Here is a 13161-nt window from a genome sequence, read left to right on the forward strand (position 1 = left end):
CAGTATGCACAAGAACACAAAAGATGGTGGGCGAACACGAATGCTTTTCTATTATGTAAACCTAGCATTACAAAATCAAAAGCCAAGCGTGTTGTGTTAAGAAACACTAGTTGCTGCGTTGTCTGAGCTAACAAAGTGCTTAGCCAAACTTATTACAAAGAAACCACTCAGAGCTTCTAGCGCAACTCGTAGCTCCATAATCAGAGATCCTCGGCTCACCTTGCTCGCACTTTCGCCTGACTGCACCTCACTCTAAACTCTCAGATGGCGCTCCTCTTCATGCTTTAAATGGCTAAGGCATCCCGCCTTATATAGCCAAGCCCGCCTCTAAATGCATCAGATGGATGAACATTTTCCTCGCCATTGATCTTGTAACGACTTGATCGTACAACACAGAAAAATCAAGCAGAAGGATGATCCGCGTGCTTCCAATGGTTGGCTCAACACGCTAAGCAAGTTGGCCCAATATAGGTCCTACTGAAGCATGCAATCTGCCTAGGGACTTGCAATCCCTAATAATGTGTGCCAAATAGATCCGCACCCATCTACGGCCACCTAGGTACTTGTTCCACGAAGTCGACCCCAAATGCATAAGTGATCCATGCAGATCCCCTTAGACTGATAAGTGCTATCTGAATTCAGCTAAGTGTTCAAGTATGATAATGAACACAAAAAAGACTTCATCCCAAAAATGAATGCAAAGTCTAGGTCCGTTACATCCTCCCCCACTTAAACTGGTGCAATGCCCTCGTTGTTGCAACTTCAGACCAAAAGTTACGGAGGGAGTGTTCTATTGCGGTCAAGTCTACAGAGTTGAGTTCCTCTTGAGGAACCCCATGATCTTTTCCTCATCGCGCCAAAGAGTCTCGCCAGCTTGCCAAGAAGCAGATTCATGTGGCTCACCCTAAAAAATGATAAGGAATTCTCTGTGCACCTTCCTACCATAGCCCCTGATTCGCATAGCCAAGACTTGACCCACTCGCTTTCCTGGATGGTCGACAATATTAGCCGACCCCCTCTCAGGAATGTTGCGAACCAAATCTTCTTCATCTACATTGTGCGCTCTCAGCTATGACACATGAAAAATGGGGTTCTTTCCCAGATGCTCTGGCAGATCCACTTTGTAGGCTACCAGACCCATCTTCTTCACAATGCAGAATGACCTGTCCCACTTGCGAACAAGTGAAGTGCCCAACACCTTGGCACTTTGAACTGGTAAGGATCCATGCGCAACAAAACTCTGTCGCCCACTTGAAATTCCACTTGCTTGCATTTTCCATCAACATTCTTTTTCATTCGGTCTGATGCCTTGGTGAGATGATAACGAGCCAGGTCAACTCGCTCATTCCAGGTCTGCACCATGTCTGTCGCATTGGTATCACCTCCTTGATATCCACGCATCACTGTATACGGAGTGAGTGGTTGTTGTCCCATCGCCAACTCGAATTGTGAGTACTTGGAAGACTCACTCTTATGCAAATTATAACTAAATTGAGCTGTGTCAAGCAACTTCGGCCAATTGCCTTGGTCGGAATCCACAAAATACCTCAGGTAGACTTCCAACACCGCATTGATCCTCTCAGTCTGTCCATCTGTCTATGGATGATAAGTAGAACTCATCAAAAGTTTGGTGCCCACGAGTTTGAATAACTCGGTCCAAAAATTTGATGTGAACCTGGTATCCCTGTCCGAAATAATGCTCAATGGTATGCCCCAGTACTTAACCACATTCTTGAAAAAGTACTCAGCCGCTAACTCAACTAGACATGGTTGTTGGCAAGCAACAAAAATAACATACTTGCTGAACCGATCCGCAACAACCATAATGTTGGAGAAATCTTCCACATTCGGTAGTTGAGTGATGAAATCCATACTCACACTCGTCCATGGCCACATGGGTATTGGCAAAGGTTGGAGAAACCCACCCAGTCGCTCATGAACTGACTTATCCTGCTAGCAGGTGAGGCAAGTCCTCACATAGAGCTCAACATCATCTTGCATCTTCAGCCACTAGAAGCCACATTCCATAAGTGCCAAAGTCCGCTTCTTCCCTGGGTGGCCCACCCAGGTTGAATCATGACACTCATGTAGCAACTCTCTACGCAACTCCTTCCATTTTGGAATGTACAAATGGTTCTCTGCATAGTAGAGAATTCCATCTCGTAGTGAAAACCTCCTAGTCCGCCCAGCACGAACTTGAAGAATAATCTGATAGGCTTGAGAATCATTCTCAAGTCCTTCCTTGATCTGATCTAGCACATCTTTAGCCACTGTGACTTGGCTAGAACCTCCTTCCAGGTTCTCTAGTGTGCCCAACTGTGCCTTTCGACTAAGAGCATCTATAATCACATTGTGTCTACCTGGGTTGTACACGAGCTTGAAATCAAACTCTGCAAGGAACTCCTGCCACCTTGCTTACTTTGGGGTGAGTTTGGCTTGCGTTTTGAAGTAAGTCGAACTAATGTTGTTCGTCTTCACTACAAAAGGCACTCCCAGAAGATAGTGCTACCAAACTCTAAGGCAGTGAACAATGGTTGTCATCTTCTTCTCATGGGTAGAATATATGTGCTCCCTGTCGTTAAGTTTCCTTGACTCGTATGCAACTGGGTGTCCATGCTGCATCAAATTTCCTCCGATCACATAGTCGAAAGCATTCATCTGAACCTCAAATGGTTTATTGTATCTTGGCAATGCAAGCACAGGTTCCACTGTGAGCTTTCTCTTCAACTCCTCGAAAGCATGCTGCTACCGCTCGCCCTAGATCCATCTCTTTTCCTTCTTCAACAAGTCGGTCAAGGGTCCTACGATCCTGTAGTAGCCTGCAACAAACTTCTTGTAGTAGTTTGCCTATCCCAAAAACTGTCATACCTCATGGACATTCCGAAGTGGTTCCCAATCCTGAATCGCTACAAGCTTTTCTGGATCAGGTCAGATCTGACTGTGTCCCACGATGTGCCCCAAGAACTGGACCTCCTCTCATGCAAAGTCACACTTCTCCCTCTTGGCAAAGAGGTAGTGTGCTCTCAGAAGGCCGAACACCTCCCTAAGGTGCTCCTTGTGTTCTGCAAGAGTGCGACTATACACCAAGATGTCGTCCAAATATACAACAATACATTTATCCAGCAAGGGCCTAAACACATCATTCATGAGGGTGCTGAAAGTAGCTGGTGCATTGGTTAGGCCGAATGACATAACCAGAAATTCATAAGATCCATACCTTGTTGTGATAGTCGTCTTCTCTTTGTCGCCCGGTGCGATGCAGATCTGGTAGTAGCCTTGCCTGAGATCTAACTTAGTGAAGTTCCCAACCTCCACAAGTCAATCGAAGCTATCTGCTATTAAGGGAAGAGGGTACTTATTCTTGATGGTCAGTTTGTTGAGCACTTGGTAGTCCACGCACAAATAAAGTGACCCATCCTTCTTTCGTTGAAACAAGACTGGAGAAGCATAGGATGAGCAAGAAGGCCGCAAGTATCCTACCTCAACGAGCTCTGCAAGCTGCTCAACTCTGCCATCTCAAGTCCTAAGAGGCGATAAGGAGCCCGAGACAATAGTCTTGCTCTTGTCTCCAACTCAATCATGTGATCCACATGCCTCTTCAGTGGCAGTGTTGCTCGTAACTTCTCTGGCATTACATCTGCGAACTCCTTCAGGACATCCTCTACCGCAGATGGATTAAATGAGCCAGATGGTTTGCCTTCATCTTATCCACCAAGTAAGGTAGCCAAAAAGAGTTCCTCAGTCGCCTTGCTTCCAACCCTCTTAGCACTCACTGCACTCAGAATCTGAGTTGAGTCGCCTCACCAGACTGTCAGAATCATACATGGTCGTGTCGGATCCAAGATCAAAACGCAACCCAAGTATGGAGCCACAACGACTGCTTCTTGTCTCAGATATGCTTGTCCCAAAATTAGATCGAACTCTTCCATTTCGATTGCCACAAGGTTGACTGGAGCCTGCCATGATCCGGTCCTCATGACTGCATTCTGGATCTCGCCACTGACCTTCTGTGCGGCAACAGTAACCGCCTTGAATTTAGTCTCAGTCGGATCCATCTTGAGCCCAAGTGACTTCACTTGGCTCATAGACATGTAATTATGCGTTTCCCCATAATCAATCATCACCAAGACCTTCTTTCCTCCAAAGAATGTCTCAATGAAGCATAAGTCATGTTGACTTGATGTGCCTGCATTCGGATTTGCCGTCTCTTGCAAATCATTCAACAATTACAACACACCCATTTTGGGTTGGACCTTCTGGTTCTTGGTCAGCAATGAATTGATGCGAGTCTGCTCTGGGCACTCCCGAGCCCAATGTCCAGGTTTCCCACAAATTAAGCAGCTATTATCTGCCTTCTTATCTTTAGCAGGTGTTTGATTCTTCGCCTTCTTGGGAGGGTGGTTCCCAGTCAGTTTACTCTTCTTCTGCTCATCCGCCTTCGGCTATGGACCATCATTCTTCTTGTCCTTCTTCCAATGAAAGTTCTTGCGCCGATCTCTTGAGTCAAACCATGATCTGCAAACCCTTTGGCTGCATCACCCTTATAATCCAACAAGCCATCGACTAAAGTAATCGCCTGAGCCAATGTTTGCACTATCTGTCATCGCATTTCATCGGCAGCCCAATGTTGTAAGTTCCTCATGAACAAGTACAGCTTCTCAAAGTCCTTTATCTTGGTGCATTTCAAGTCCAGTACTTGGAACTGTCGGACATAATCTAGAAATCTTGTCGGTATGCTTCAACTCATCAAAGCGAGCTCGAGCCACCCAATCCAAATTTCCTAGACGGAATTGATCTTGCAAAGCCGCCTTCAGTTTGAGTTAATTCTTAATCGACCATACTGCCTTTCCAACTCTCTCGTCCGCCAGATACGTCCGCCACCAAAGCTTTGTACTTCCAGTGAAGCACAAGGCCACCTTCCTGACTTGTGCCTCATCAACCAACTTAGGTGTGCTCGACAAGTATTATTCTACATCCCAGAAGAAATTATCCAATACTTTGTCGTCTCGATCACCATCATAGGATCCAATGGGTGCTGATGTCTTGGAACCCTGCGTTCCATCTTGAAGCAATGCATGGTGAAGTGACTGCCCTTCTCTTAGAAACTTGATCTCATCGTTGTGAACCTCCACACTCTGATGAATCCTGTCTATGACATCATGCATCTCCTTGAGTCTTGATACAATACTATCAAATCAGTCCTCCCAAGCCTCCAAATCAGAAATCCGCTGCTCATGATCCTAGAGCCATTGCTTGGTATGCGACCCATGCTGATCGTGCTCTTGTTGTTCCGTGACTTCCTCTTGATGTGCATCATCCTGAGAATCCACCATTGAGTTCCTTTGCAAAGCCTTTGCAAAGTTCTTCTCTGATACCAACTGTCATGAACCTTATCAAGAAGATCTGCATGACGCTAGCATTAATCGTCTCAGGTGTGCAAAAGCTTGTAGACAACCAACCCAGACTATGCCTTCTCATACCTATTCGGATCGGAATTCAATGTTACCTAAAAATCAATGTCGTGATTTGCTGCCAATGTGGAATCCAAATGAATGCAGAAATAAGAAGTTAGATGCAATGCACTAACTCAGTATGCACAAGAACACAAAAGATGCTAGGTGAACACAAATGCTTTTCTATTATGTAAAACCAGCATTACAAAATCAAAAGCCAAGCATGTTGTGCTAAGAAACACTAGTCGTCGTGTTGTCTGAGCTAACAAATTGCTTAGCCAAACTTATTACAAAGAAAACACTCAGAGCTTCCAACTCAGTTCGTAGCTCCACAATCAGACTTCCTCGGCCGGCCTTGCTTGTACTTTCGCCTGACTGTGCCTCGCTCCAAACTCTCAGATGTCACTCATCTTCATGCTTCAAATGGCGAAGGCATCCTGCCTTATATAGCCAAGCCTACCTACAAATGCATCGGATGGATCAAAATTTTCCCCGCCATCGATCTTGTAACAGCTTGATCACACAACACACAAAAATCAAGTAGAAGGATGATCCACATTCCTCCAACAGTCGGCTCAACACGCTAAGGAAGTCAGCCCAATATAGGTCCTACTTAAGCATGCGATCTGCCTAGGGACTTGCAATCCCCCATAACGTGCACCATATAGGTCCGCACCCATCTGCGGCCACCTAGGTACTTGTTCCACGAAGTTGGCCCCAAATGCATAAGTGATCCATGTGGATCCCCTTAGATTGATAAGTGTCATTTGAATTCGGCTAAGTGTTCAAGTATGACCATGAACACAGAAAAGACTTCGTCCCAAAAATGAATGCAAAGTCCAGGTCCGTTACAAAATCCATTTGTGAAGTATTTTTTACTCATGGGTACTCACAAAAGATATTGTGTGAAGTTAAATAATGCAGTAGCAAGTAGTTATTTAATGAGGGAAAAAATATGTAACAATAGTATTTTTTTCATGTGAAAATATTTTTCATAGGAGGGAGCAAAGTGTAATAAGTAGTAATATTCTTTTTACATAATAGTAAAAGCCATTAACAAGAAAGGATGTGCATAAAGGGGAATAATTTATTTTTTGGTGAAAATACTCTCATGAGTAAGAAGAGACATAGCACCAACGGGAAGAGGTGAAAATGTGTTGTTGCAAACATAATGCAAATGAAGGAAAATGAATATCAAAGTTAGACTGAAGAAATAGTAGGAAATTTATGTTTCTCACAAGTTAGATTTGAAAGTGGACAATTGTCAGTTATAAGATTAATTTGGAAACTTCTCTTTCTATATATTCTCTTTTCTCTTCCATTGTAATGGTCCTAAAATTTTATATTGAGGAGGTTAATAGAAAAATGTTGAGTTTGAATCATAGATGGAAGATGTAAATTGTAATGCCTAGTTTTATGAGCAAATGCCAACCGATTTATGAAATAAAATATTACTATCATTGAGTTGTCTCTGTATATGCATTCTTTTGATGATATGAATTCAATATATTAAATATATTTAAATTTTTCATATCAGCTTCCCTATGATTGTATTGTTTGTTCATGGTTCTCTTTCAAAAAAAAAGTTAAATTAATTTGATTAGACAATTGTGAAATTAGGTGTACAAGGTGGACCTATAAGTATGATTTTATGACAACATGAGTGGATCTGTTAGTGTAAGGAATTAAAATATTTTGAATCCACTAGTTGAAATTTGTTTGTTGGTATGATCTCCTTTATAGATTCATATCTGACTCTATGGCCTAGAATGAGGCATTGATCTGTCATTCAGCTTAATGCATTTTCTTAAACAATACATTATTCTTAAAATCTCTTTTGAATTTTTTTTATAGGTATTAGGTGTAGTGTAGGAATTGTTTCCAATTCCTAAGAAAAGGATAAATAGCCAAGATCAAAGCCATATTTATAGCTATTTAGACTACCCTTGGTGAATTGTTTTTGAGAATTCTCTGCTATAAAATACAATGTCTGTGCAAAGTAAGTGTTGAATCTTTAGGAATTGTTAGGTTCACCCACCTTGGTCTAGCAAAGCAAGAAGTGTAGACGATTTCAGCCTTATGACTGAATCTCATTTGTTGGCCAAATCCAACACTAGGTCTAAGCATAAGAACGTGGCTAGTCTTTAGGATTTAGTGGATTTATTGATTTGCAGGGAACCAACAATCATCACATGTTATCATTCCTCATCAAATTTATTTTATAAAACTAGTTAGAATGACCATACTCTAAGATCAATTGATGTAGTCATGGCCATAAGGGCCAGTGATGGATTACCCAACCTTGCTATAAAAGAAAAACTTACAAAAAATCAGTTGAACAACAAAGTAATATATTATTTACTTGCGACGAGAACAATAATATTATAACCTGTGGTGATGTCATATTAAGCTCCAATCATTTGATTATAAGGTAAAAATTATAGATTCAAAAGATACGACAATATAAATCCACTGCCAACTTTCTTCTAGCTTTTTCTCTTCCTTCTAAGGAGGTAAATATGAAATTGAAGTATCATAGTAGAACATATATCTCATGTTGTCAACTAAGACATATGTAACTACAATGAAATGTAATATGATCTTTGATGACTAATTGAACACCAAAAGTAAATAAAAATAAATAAATAAGAAAATAATATATTTAAAGTTAAATACTAAATTAAGGAATAAGTAAATGTGTTTGCACATGTCATGATCTCTAGATAGGCCTTGGCCCATGACAAGGTATGCCCTGAAATCATTCAACCATTTTAAGTTTTCAATAACTAAAATAATTAAAGCTATAAACATGAGTTGAATTTTTATATGTGCAAAGTCAATGGGCAATTAGGATGAAGCAACAAATTTCAATCTTGATAACTGCAAATAAAATATATAATATAACCTATTATTATTTAATTATCTTGCCTTTGCATTGAAGTCATAAGAACAAGTATGCCTCAAATTCACAAGTTTGAAAGATTGAATATTTCCGTAACAAAGATATATCATCTTTCAACAATAGAATATTTTTACTTCATTTATAAAAAATAGGTAAATAGTTGTCTTATCTTGTTACTTAAAATTTATCTTTTAACTATTGAATTGAGGATAGCTTAATGATAGGCATTTGCATATCATCCAAAATTTATCGATATCATTCCTTCTACTTTCAATATATTTGCAATATACATATGTATACATAATAACTATATATATGTGTGCAAATGTAAAATGGCATCAACACTTACATAATGAGACAATAGACTAATACAAAATTGCTTTAATATTACAGTATAATTAATTTAGGTAGTATAATTAATTTAGGTCAAATTAAAGTTGAGTATTTAGAAATTTAAATGGAAAGATAGATGTGTTAAGTTTTGAGAATTTTAAATATAAAGAAATGTTATTGATATTAAGTTGGAATCACTTTTCAAATATGTAGAAATTGATTATATTAGTCTTGAAGAAGTTGCAAACTTTGTGCATATATGCTTTATGTGATTCACATTTGAGTCCCTTAAGTTTGAACCCAAGTGCCACAACTTTGATCTAATACATGAGAATGGGCATAATTATATGGGAATGAATTAACAAATCTATTCAACTTCTGTGTGTATGAATCTACTAAGGTGGTGTATACAAACACTTTGGGGGAGATTGTTGAATTGCTAGGATCAAGTCCTCCTAGGTCAGTCCTCTAGATACATTGACTTTGCAATTTTGAGTGGATAATCATAAATATCATATGTAAGCATACAAAAGTATTATATGATTTTTCTATAGACTATAATTCTTTCACCCTTCATAAATGAAGTGTGCTCTAATATTTTTTTGTTGGTGTCCATAAAAATTTATTGAACATTGAGTATATTTAAATATAAAAAAATAACAATAATAAATGCAAACATACATCAATCTAGTTCTTAATGGCTAATGAAACGATATAGGAATATTAAAAATTGAATTAAATTTTTTAATTTTACATTCAGTCTCATGTCCTAGATTGAACTAGACTAGTCTGAGTAGCATAAAATTGAATGAGAGGATTAGAACTGAAAGTTTGTAGTAGGAAACAAATATATGAAAATAATAGTTAATATACATAGATTAAATAATCAAAATATATTAAGTTTTATACAAATGAAAATATGATAAAATTATTGAGTCATGAGTCAAATCTATAAAAAAAATGTCTTATTTATTAATATATAATTATATTAAAATATTCGGTAAAAATAAATCCAAAAATAGATAACAATTGACATAACTATACAAATTTTACCCCACAATAGTAAATATGTCGTACAAACATCTTCTAAATTTAATGGTCCCTAAATCTGAATGTAAATTTAAGCAATCAATTTTATATTTTAATATAAAATCCAAATATAAGATATTTAAAATTACGCATTATACATCTTCTAAATTTAATGGTCCCTCCTGAAGGGCGGGCGGCATTTCTGATTGGGCATTACAAACATGAAAAATATAAAGATAACAAGAAACTATAGCTTTCAAAAGGCATTGAATCGAAGGATATTTGTAAGCTACGACGGATATTGGTTGACCTGTGAAATTATAATTCTAAAATCATCCAAAAAATTTCACTCTATACCAGCTAAACCTTTCTGCCTATATTATTCTTTGGTGTAGATCAGCTATTGAATTATCTTTCAAGGAGTAAAGAAAGTAAGCTCATTGAACTGTATATACGAACCTGGAGCGTCAATCTCCGGGATGACACGGACGCCATGGTCTCGCCCATATTCGATTATTGCACGCACATCTTGATTTGTATATGTCATGCCAGGGTACGATCCTTTCTGCGCCAGGGTCGGCTCCGAAGGCAACTCTAGCGGAAAAGAATGCGAGTCGGTTATGTGCCAGTGGAACACATTAATTTTGTTGTAGCTCATGGCGCTAATGGTCCTCAGAATTTCTCCCACAGTATAAAAGTTCCTGCTTGTATCAAGCGTAATTCCTCTGTGTGGGAATAGCGGGTAGTCCACGATCATCAAAAGCCCGGGGATGAGGAGAGGATAAGAGGAAGTGGCGTTATAGAGGCGGATCAGCTGTGAGAAGGTCTCCAAGCCCCAAATGGCTCCCCATGCCGTCTGAGCCGATAAAGTGGCGAACGTTCCGTCAGAGGGAACGGTGAGATTGTATGACTCGTCGACCCCGTGCTGGAGGTCGGCGTTGAGATCGCGGACCAGCACATTGAGCTGTTTTAACGGGGTCGAAGAAACGGGCGTGGATGGTGCAGCGTCGGGTGAGTGGATGGGATACCAAGGCTTTTCCGAGATGATCTGTTTGTAGCGGGAGACTGCGTTTGCAAGGCTTGTATGATTGGGAAACGAGATTTGGAAGGTCGAAGATAATGGAATCATGAATTGGGTCTCATTTCCCCATTTTACAGAGATGGGCTTTGGCCATACATAAATGTTTTCAGATGCCGCAGCTGTGAATGCGAAGAGAGAGAAGATGAGAGAGCGCAGGGGGATCCTCATCATGGCTGAAGATTTTATGTTTGCTTGTGGTGATGAATGAGCAATTTATGGAGTGCGTGAGGGAGAAAGGTGTATGGATTGTTTTATGCTTTTGTCGATAGGTTGCAGGCGGATCATGCGAAGCTAATTCAATTGAGAGGGACAAAACTAGAATTGAAAAAAAAAAATTTGACATACACGTGTCGGGCGTTGAGGTCGATTGAAGAAACACAGCATTGTTGCCTGCTGAACCCGGCTGCCGGCTATTAGATTATTCTCTGATGGCATTGTGAAATATGGATTGGATTTTATTATATTTAAAAATAAAAAATATTTATGACATCGTAATATATTAGCTGGATTTTCTTTATTTATTTTTTTCAATTTTTTTTTGTTTTTATGTGAAAGCGGATATGAACAATTTGTACGGTTACTCTTAATTGATCTAAATAAAATAGTAAATGTAATGGATAATAAATGCACAAAGTATTGACTGTAATATTGATTATAATTTTTGATTAAAAAAATTATAAGTGGTTTTCAGATTAAAGTTATAAGGATTAGGTCTCAATTAACTCTTTGATATATGAGATATAAGATAAGATGAAAGACAACTTTCTTAACACATTTATATATTTGTGTACATATTAGATTTTTTATTAATATATCAATTGAAATGTTGAAGTGTGAATAATATAATTTCACAAACATACATATATATGTAATTATAATTCACACATTCAAACTTCAAATTTAGTGAATCTCTCTCTCTCTCCGTATGTGTGTGTGTGTGTGTGTGTGTGTGTGTGTGTGTGATGTATATGTATATGTATATGTATATGTATATGTATATGCATAAGCATATGCATATGTATATGTATATGTACATTTATGTATATGTGTGTTTGTGTTGTACGAATAAATATTTAAATTATTGAATAATTTATACTAGGTTTCTACTAATGGTATTTATCAGATATTTAACAAAACTCAAAAAAAGAGGGGAGCACATTTAATGTTGTTTAATTTTTTATGGAAGAAAAACCCAATCGACACTAAGTCGTGCATCCCCATTTTTTGGCTTTTGATGTACTCTATGGTGCCTAGATATTAGTCATGAATGGGAAAAATAGTATTCAATTGACCCCATTGAATACAATTATTAATCTTAATTCAAATTCTCTTTTTTCTTCCTTCCTAAATCTATGTTAATTGTTCAACCCCTGTGCTTTTCTTGAGCTATAATAATGTATTCCTATTATCTCGGTTGTGATCATTTGATATCATAAGCTTTGAGGATGTGAGATCAATGATAATGTGCTCTCATTAGCTAAATTATGATCATATGTTTTATATGCTAATAGTTTGATGTTGCATAGCTTAAATTATACATACAGATGATTCCAAGTTCTTGATAGCTATGGATGTGATCTAGGACTATCTTTGAAATTTCCCTAAGGTGTTAGAGTTTATTTTGGTATGTTAGTGCCCCTAGTATTGATTCATTTTCATTGAGTAATCATTAGTGTGCCACTTTTCATTTTATTTCTCCATGCATACTATTGCATCAATATTGTATCCATTAGATAGGGCCATTAGGTGGTACAACCCTATAAGCTTTATTTATATGCATAATGTGATACCATATATAATGTGCGTTGTTCTCTTGTCGTGAATTGGATGTTTAGAGGATCCTAACAAATCTAGGTAGAAAGTTCTTATTATGTCAATAGATTGAGCTATGAGGATAGTTTATAGCATTTGTAATATATAGTATTCACACCTCCTATGGTCTCATTCACTTTACATTTGGCTAGGACTTTGTTGGTGATTCTATCTATCATATATTGACAATTATTATAGATTAAATGTATATTGGTCATTTCTATTAGGTGGTACAAGTGTGTGTGTGTGTGTGTGTGTGTGTGTGTGTGTGTGTGTGTGTGTGTGTGTGTGTGTGTGTGTATTGGTGATCATCTAGGCCCATGAAGGTAATTTAATATTTAGGATATATGATGATATGTTGTGCAAGTGGCAAGCTCAAATAATTTTTATTGTTGTTGGAGGACTAATCATTTATACTATTATGTCAATCTCCATATATACATAATTCATTAAGAGGATGTCATGTGAATATGATTCACAACATGGTGGAATTTAGTGTGCTCATTTCAAAGATAGTACATATATATTTAAATACTTACAAGATATAAGAC

The sequence above is a fragment of the Cryptomeria japonica genome, chromosome 1, assembly GCF_030272615.1.
Source record: "Cryptomeria japonica chromosome 1, Sugi_1.0, whole genome shotgun sequence".
NCBI lineage: Eukaryota > Viridiplantae > Streptophyta > Pinopsida > Cupressales > Cupressaceae > Cryptomeria > Cryptomeria japonica.